The sequence below is a fragment of the Phalaenopsis equestris genome, unplaced genomic scaffold (assembly GCF_001263595.1).
Source record: "Phalaenopsis equestris unplaced genomic scaffold, ASM126359v1 Scaffold000568, whole genome shotgun sequence".
Taxonomy (NCBI): domain Eukaryota; kingdom Viridiplantae; phylum Streptophyta; class Magnoliopsida; order Asparagales; family Orchidaceae; genus Phalaenopsis; species Phalaenopsis equestris.
In genome coordinates, this window is record NW_018165008.1 from 400,835 (window position 1) to 410,015 (window position 9,181).

Sequence of the window (9,181 nt, forward strand, 5' to 3'; positions counted from 1 at the left end):
GAGAGGTTCAGATAAAAAGCTTTCAACGCTCTCAACATAGAATTTACACATTATCTGGGTCGGGGAAACCTCTAACACCCTAAGTGCACTAGACAATCACTCAAGTAGAAATCTATTTTAGGCCAGTCAAATTGGAGATGCGCGGGGGCTTCTCCTCATGTATATGTAATAAGATACAGTTATCTATAACAATCCAAGATGTGAAGGCCCTATTAAACATGTTTGGATATATAGTCAAGCATGCAAACTGTTTTAAAACCGGCTCAAAGGTCATACAGAAAATTTAGTGCAGGTTTTAAAAGTCTTGAATATTTTAACCCTAAATCTTAATTAATCTTAATATTTTATTATTAAGATTTTGTAAAAAAAGTTTAAAGTTTTAGATTCCTTAATGAGCCTAGATTATTTTTCATGATCAATCTTAGGCAAACAACAAACAGAAGGAAACACTAAAATAAAGCAGTCAAAAAACAAAAGTCAAGGTAAACCAAGCAAAATATAAGAGCAGGTTGGTTCCGCTGAGTCAACAACATCCCTCAGAAAAGCAACAAAGCAGTCCAACTCTGTATATACATGTTTGAACTTGATTTCATAGAAGAGTAGAAATTCAAAATTAAGATACGGGACAGAAGGTACTACTTTTGATTCTCGTCATGTGGTTCTCGCGCCAAACACCTCAAAACTTGTGCTCGTATCTTATCTCCAAGACAAACTTCATAGTAGGACTCTATTAAATACACGATAAAAGAAAAATAAATGACTCAACCTGTAGAAAATGTCAACACAGGTTAACATGCAACGTGCGCGAGCCATGTCTGATGGAAGGGTCTTATAACAACATCTTTAAGAAAAGTGATAACATATAAATCATGACATTGCTCCTCCTTTATTAAACATGTGTGTGTGTATTTAGGCATGACTCCCTGCAAGAAGATTAACCTAATACACTATTGCACATGTCCACACCCACTCAACACACAAAAGCATAAGTAAAGTGATGCCTAGCTAAGGTAGTCAAACCACCAAAGAACAATAGCCAGACATCGAAAAAACTACCTACCACCCTAATCCTCACCTAGCACACCATCTGACGAAAAATGTTCAAACCAGCATCTAAGTGCTCAAGGTAAAGTATCAGGTATGTATGACTTTAACGAGATCACCATATCGACAACGCTTTAAAGATTGAAGGGATCTAACAAATGTCGCCCAAGGTGGATTTTAAGATAGAGTTGGTCTTACATATTGTCCAGCTTGATATTTGCATAATTTTAAAATTAGGTTGAATATCATAAGTAGAAAAAAAAAAAACTTATCTTTAAATATGGTCGTTAAATGCATACATGTAGCATGCAAGGTGACACAAGTTAGATCCATTGGTTCCTTAGCACAGTCATACAAATGTTGATCCCAATGCAATAACTTGCATTGCTCACCAGAATTTGTTTGTCAAATAATGCTTGTTAATGCATCGTGCCCAACACGGGGTCACTCTCCTAACGAGTCTAACTCACTATCGAAACACAAATGCATATTCAAGTACAAACATACGACATACAAGATCACCAATCATGTAAATGACAAACTCAAGTGCAAATATGTTGCACACTCAGTGGGTTAAGAATGCTCTAAGGCATAACCCTGATTGAGTACACAATGTCAAAAAAGTTTGTGGTGTTCAAGTATGGCACCACAAGAGACGTGGTGGTATGTTTTCTATATAGAAAATTCACGCACCGACTGACTAGCATTGCTAGCAACCATTCACCACAAAATGTAAATATCAAACCACACACACATATGGGTATATACTTACAGTGATACCACAAGTGTTGGTGCTCTTTGAGACACTAAACATAGGCATGTGCTAAAGGAAAAAGATTTAAATTTTCATCATGAAAATGAATTTATCACATAATATAACAGAAAAAAAAATCTAATTTTCATTCACATACAATTATGAACTCAATCATTTCATATGAGGAATGCAAGCAAAGACATAAATATGTAAGTGGAGTTGGCCATCTACCTATTAGTTTGACCTTGGTGATCAACCGGATATCATGGTCAACAGGGTCCTTCGGGCCAGGGTGACCAAGTGGACCAAAGTGATTGGTCGACCGGATCGGGGTGGCCAGTCGGACCAAAGCAGTTAGTTTACCGAATCGGGTCGGACCTAAGTGATCAGTCAATCGAGCCAAGGTAGTCGGTCAACCGGACCTAGGCAACTGGTCGGACATAAGTTGCCAGTCGAGTCGGTCAGGGGTGGCCAATCGAACCTAAGTGACACGTGCAATGTGCTACATGCAAATTGTGATCAAACATACAAGCATATGTAAACATCCATATTGATTGCGAGCTTTACTTGTCCTAGTGATCTTAAGGGAAAACCATAAAGGTAATTGGCAGAATTAAGTGAGAGTCGCTACAACGCAATAGGAGACAAACTTTCATTTGCTTGGTGCAAAGAATTTCTGTTGAGAAAAGCCTTCATGGCATAGGGAATGTCAAAATCTTGAGACTTTTCGTTCTCTATGCCCAAATGGTAGACTTCTCTCTTCTTGTCATGAAAGTTAAATCGCCATAGCAAATACGAGATTGAATAATCCTGACATTTTGAATTTACGTTTAGAAAGAAATGATTAGGTTCACTCTTTGGATTCACAAGGGAAAGTTCACCGAAAGGCTCATAACCTTACATTGGCTTCCTGTAAGCACAACAAAGACCTAGCCTGGTATCTCTAACATCCAGACCTAAGGGGCTCTAGAAATGAAAGTGTAAGGGTTCAAAGAAGTTATACCTTTGTGGTGGTTTATCAAAGTCTGACTTTGCTCCGGAAGAAGCTCTCCTTAATGTAAGAGAACTAACGATGCCCTTGAACTCCATGCTCTTTCTCCAAAGTAAGAAAGACGCTCTCCTCGTCGGAGGGATGGTGAAGTTTGCTAGAGATTTCCTTCTCTAGAGAAAGATGAAGCTCTCTCTCGTTGCAGAAGAGGATGATGAGTTTACCAGCGTATGACCTTCTCCCAGGCTAGGATGAAGCTTTCCTAGCCTTGATTCTCAAAAAGTTCACCCAAGAAGAAATAACTCACCAAAAGAGATGAAGAATAGAGAAAATAAAGAGGAAGAAGAAACAAACTCCTTACCCTTTTCCTTAAAGAAGAGTGATGCTCTCCTCCAAAGATCCTTGCTTCACACACTTTTTCTCCAAGCTTCCAAGTGCTTTCTCCCCTTCAAGCAAAAAGCTCTCAACCCCCTCTAAATTGAAATGAAGTCTCTATCTACGAGGGAAATGAGACTAGCCCAACTTAATCCTCGAGCCAACTAGCCTTCCCTCCAATTTTTGCCATAATTGGTCTGATTAAGCCTTTAGGAAGCTTCCAAAATCCTTTAAAAAGTGGCATGATTACCTCCCTTTTTTGTCTACCCCACATAATTTTTCCATGTTTAATGAGATCTTAAATTTTTGCTGCATGGGGGCAGTGTTGGGGTCAAAAAAACTCAAGAAATTGGAAAAAAAAAATGCATCCCAAAACTCAACTGGCGTCTAGGCGATACGACCATGGCATCTTGGCGCCCAGTTAAACGTCTTGGCGATCAGGCACCAAAAGTTGGCACATACTTTCCAGATACTCATGAAACACAATTTTCAAAGCATTTTGGGAACCTCGGTGCTAGTAGGTTGGCGCCTACTTTCCCAGGGATCTAGAAAATGCAGTTTTGGATGTCTAAGCTCTCGGGACTGGCACCTAGGCATCAGTCTAGCAAAAAAACCCTAATTTTTCTTGTAGATTGTTCGATGAAGGGTTTCTTTGATCCGTAAGCTACAGGAGATTACATATGATTGAAATGTGTTCTCGTAACTTCAAAAATACAAAAATAAGTATTTTGATCTGCAAATCATCAGGAAAATAGTCGTCAACTGTCTCCTTGGACCATAGTGCAGATAGGGTATTCCAAACTTTAAATTTTGCCTAGATGATCGCAAAAAGGTCCTCATTGATCCGAAAGCCACGAAAAATTATGTATCGCTAGAATACCACCCAATAACTCAAAAAGGAACATTCTAGGAGTTCCAAACTAGGTTTTTTGTTGTCTACAGGCGTCCCAAACTCCCGCAGGGGTAAAATCGGCCTGAACCCCAACTTTTCTCAAAAATGTGCGTGGGAGATCTCAACAACTACCCTCGGCCTAAGAAGACTCCGGGATGACAGAGTTGGGTCTCTCAACATCAGAACGAATGTAAAAACACATTTGAAGTTGGGGCTAACACCACCTCACGATGAATTTTCTCGAGTAGGGTCAAGTTAGTACCGGCCTTGATTTCATGCTCAGGGCACACATCAGAAGGTTTGGTAGGTTGTCTTGGACAACAGGAAGCTAAGCATAGTCCCGTATCCTTAGACAGACATCCTGCTCATGCAACATAAAAAATTAATGCCAACATTTTCTCATAGGTGCACATTTGTATAGTTAATTACTCCACATAACAAAAGAGCACTTTTGATTAAGCCAGCTCATTAATTATTGAATATTCAGTACATAATAGCTTCATACTTAGATTTTAGGTTATAAATTTTATCTCCTTGAGTTTAAAGTGGATGGTGGGGAAAATGACGTTGAACACAATTAAGATCTCATGAACACAATTTAAGTCGACATTATCTCCGATCATCATGGTCCCTGATCTATTTAGTTAGAAGATGTAGTCGACACAACCTGACCAAAAAATCATTGCCGACAACCATGAATTATGTCGTCCAAGGGACAGTAATAAATCTTAGGTGGATATTGATTTAAGATAACAAATTTAACTCGACATTAGCTGACAAAATACTGTATGTCAGTAAGATCTAACTTTATAATTGATAACTCAAATAGTAGAAAGTTAATGGGTAGTATAATAGCTATAGTTATGATTGTAATATAATGATATCATTTAGCGACAACCATCAAATCAGAGGTTATGGTAATGATCACTACTTTTTATAGAGTCGTTGAGCCCAACCATACAGACGGAGAACCCTGATCACGTCTTTACTAGCGTGAGATTGCTTTGATGATACATTCACTATGAAATTTGTTATTGATTAACTGAATTCAATCAAAAGTTTGTCATTCTCAATAAAATATTATTGAGGATGAATGAAAATTGTTTTAAGTTCTAAGTGATTAATTTTAACTTTGGATATTTAACTTTAATACTTTAAAAACTTAATTTTAAAGGCATAATTTAAAACTTACGATTTCATGTCTCACACCTAAACTTTCTTATCTCTCACACATAAACTTTCATATCTACACAATCTACGTCTAGCATAGTGTATTTAATAGTGGCATTTTTAATTCAATATTAAAAATTTGAGAGCAGTTTGTAAATATGAAAATTTAGGTGTGAGAAGTGTAAATAAATACCAATTATATACTATTTATGTAAATGCCCAAAAATCTTTTCCTTGCAATCCGTAAATTATTATATAATAACATAATAATACATATATGATCACAACTAAAATCTTTATTTATAAATAGGGCCTCTCTGGAAACAATGGTAGCAAAAATATTGAAAGCTCTTTCTAATAATAATAAACAGCTTCCGTGAGCAGTAGGCTTCGAATCTGCGCGGGCAGAGCCCCTGAGAGCGCTGTGATTTTACGATTTAGTTTACAAAACATATACTGAATCAAATGCATGACACGACTCATGCATGTTACACTCGTGTGTGCTGGAAAATCTAGCGGTGGTAGAATAGCGAATTATCGTCTTAGCGTTGTACAAGAATTCAGCACACACACAGATGAAAAAGAAACAAACAGTTATGACTCTAAAAACTTTTACGTGGAAAACCTGGAAAAGAAAAAAACCACGGGGTCTGACCTAATTGCGAAAATCCACTATTGACTGATGATTAGAAAGACCCCTTAACGCACAGACGAGAAATGATTACTAGCTTTCCAAGATATAATGTCGACTGATGACGTCTAGTCAGCGATGATCGACAGAGGTCGGTAGTGATCGACGGTAGCCAACGACAATCGATGAAGGTCTATGGTGGTCGACGGAGGTCAGCGATGGTCAATTGCAGTTGATGACGATCGACGGAGGTCAGCTGTGATCGACGGTGGTAGACGGTGGCCGACGGTGGTCGCCGACGGTTGATGGTGATCGACGGTGCTCGACGGTGGCCGGCGGTGATTGACAGTGGCCGGCGGTGGCAGAAATGATGTTGGACTTGAACTTCTTGTCAAAACCTCAAGTTCTCTCTCAAGCCTCCTACCTATCTCATGAGAGGGGAGGAACTCTATTTATAGTGTTTTGATTGAAATTAATGCAGGAACATTATCCATTTTATCGGACTGTCCAGAGAGCTTTCCTTGATTAGATAGCGATTAATGAATATTTGAGTACTTTAACGATGTCAGAATTGAGCAATCTTGGTCTCATTGGATTCATCTTGTCGAGATGCTCGATTCGACTATGAACTCGCATCCGTTTGACCTTCTAAATGTGTCCGAAAATCCTCCAAAAGTGACTTAATGATTTGATATTAATTTGATCTGACTCAAATTAGACTAATTTTTATATCATTATGTCCGTCTCATCGAGCCGGTTTGCATATTTCTTGTTCAAAATTTTACCTCGAGATTCATACCAGATGATAAAAATTTGTTGTTGTCGTATCAACACTAATTTGAGAGAAATATTTGGGTTAAGGAAATTCTAACTGATTTTACATCATAAAAAATAAAAATAAAAATTTACATACATCTTCTCTCACTGACCTTTTACATGACAATATAATATCTGCAGAGCTCCAGGTTTGATCTGTGGGAGAACTCACGTAGCACTTCACAGCATTTTGTTCAAAATGTTTGCCGACCTCTTAATATTAATATTAATTTCTAATGACACCAACCAAATGCTAAAACCTATTAAATTAACATTTCTAAAAGGAAGATTTGCATACATACCACTCCATCATTATATATTCACATATCTAATACCCCAGCTTCAATTTTTGCATATATATATATGCCACCTTGTCACTTTTTAAAAGTTAAAATAATGATATTTTTGATGCGATATAAATATTTTAGTGATATAAATATAAAAAAAGCAAAATTTATGTGTTAGAACTGTAAATACATAAGAATTGGCCAGTATGTATGTAAATGACCATTTCTTAAATTATAATTCCTGAACCTCAATCAACCAGATATGCTCAGAACTTGCAAATCCTGCTTGAAAAGGGAGGCTGAGACCACTCTAAACCTCTTCAGATCTAAAAAATATATCATCTTAGAATTATAGATAGGGAAATTCAAATACATACCACATACTTATGTATTTGCATATCTAGCACCTCAAATTTGATATTTACATATATAATACTTGTTGTGAAAAAACGACTGCAATAAAGCGAAAAACATATCTAGAAAAATTACACCAGAAAAGACGACAAAAGATTTACGTGGTTCGGCAAATTGCCTACGTCCACGGAGCTGCAGAGAATTTTATTAGCTTTGAGGATTACACAGTCGACCACGTCGACTTACAAAAAAGAATTCTCTCTCTTTCTCTCTTTCTCTCTCCTCACCTTCTCTCTCTCTCTAAACTGAGAGTCACACCAAGAAGAAGAAAGACAACTTTTAAAGAAAAGCTTCCTTATGATTCCTTTATTTCAGTCTCACGACAAAATATAATCCCAGGAGAGAAAGCTGTTTGGAGAGTCATACCCATCCCTGTAATCGTGAGCCCCTTTTAAAGCTTCACAGTATCCAGTTTGTTTTGGTAATTCTTAATTTCGTGATTCCATGGAATCATGCTTTAATGACCCATATAAAGCCCATTAAGGCAAGCTATCAAATTCATTGCCTTTTTCTTTATAGCAACAGGAGGGGCGGGAGATTAATCTGGTAAAGCTTAATTAATTAATTAAGATTTCCTTAATTCTTCCTGTGAATCGAAGGCAACTGCTTTAAATAAAAATTAGGAATCATCAAGCTATGATAGGGAATAAAGCACATAAGGAAATGAATTAAGAGCAGATAAATTAGAATCAATTTATCAAAGACAATGCCGTAATAGGAAGTGGACCGGGTCTCCACCTTCCTCAACAATTATCCCACCGGGTCTCCTCTCCACCTTCCTCAACAATTATCCCACTTGAAGACTACGACACTAATTGCACCATCCATTGGCTGCACTGCCCTTTTCCTCAAACGTGATATCCTCCACCTCTGCAACTCAAAACCCCTATCTTCAAGCTAGAAGATCAACTAAAGTCGAACACAACTTCAGTTTCTCAAGTGTGACGCCCTTGGTCAACATATCATCAGGATTCTTGCTTCCACAAATTTTCTCAAGTAGTAACTGTCTGTCATCTAACAATGATCAAATAAAGTGATATCTGATCTGAATGTGCTTGGTCCTGGATTGAAATGCTGGATTTCTAGCTAGGAATATGACGCTCTGGCTATCACTGTAGAGCGCGCCTTTCTGAACCTCCTTACCCAATTCCGCCAAGAAACTCTGCAGCCAAGAAACGCTGCATTCATATCATCTTCTTAGCAGCCTCTGACACTGCAATATACTCAGCCTTTGTAGTGGACAAAGAAACTGTTTTCTGTAGATTAGAGCCCCATGACACTGCAGTACCGCCAAGAGTATAAACGTAACCTGTAGTACTCTTCCTACTGTCAATGTCTCCAGCTAAATCTGCATCAACATAACCCTGTACCTCTAAGCTCTTTCCTGAGAAACACAAACAGGTTTCTGAAGAGCCTTTTAGATATCTTTTAATCCACTTTACAGCTTCCCAATGTTCCTTCCCTGGATTACTCATGTATCTGCTCACAACTCCCACTGCATGGGCGATATCCGGTCTGGTACAGACCATAGCATACATAAGTTAACCAATAGCTGAAGCGTAAGGAACCTTACTCATGTAATCTTGTTCCTCCTCTGACTTGGGTGATTGATTTTTGCTGAGTCTGAAGTGACTGCCTAAAGGTGTGCTAACTGGCTTGGTCTTGTTCATATTGAATCTGCTAAGCACCTTTTTCACATATTCAGCTTGTGAAAGTCTCAAAGTGCCTTTGACTCGTTCTTTAACAATCCTCATGTCAAGAATTTGTTTTGCCATTCCTAAATCCTTCATTGCAAAGTGCTCTGACATCT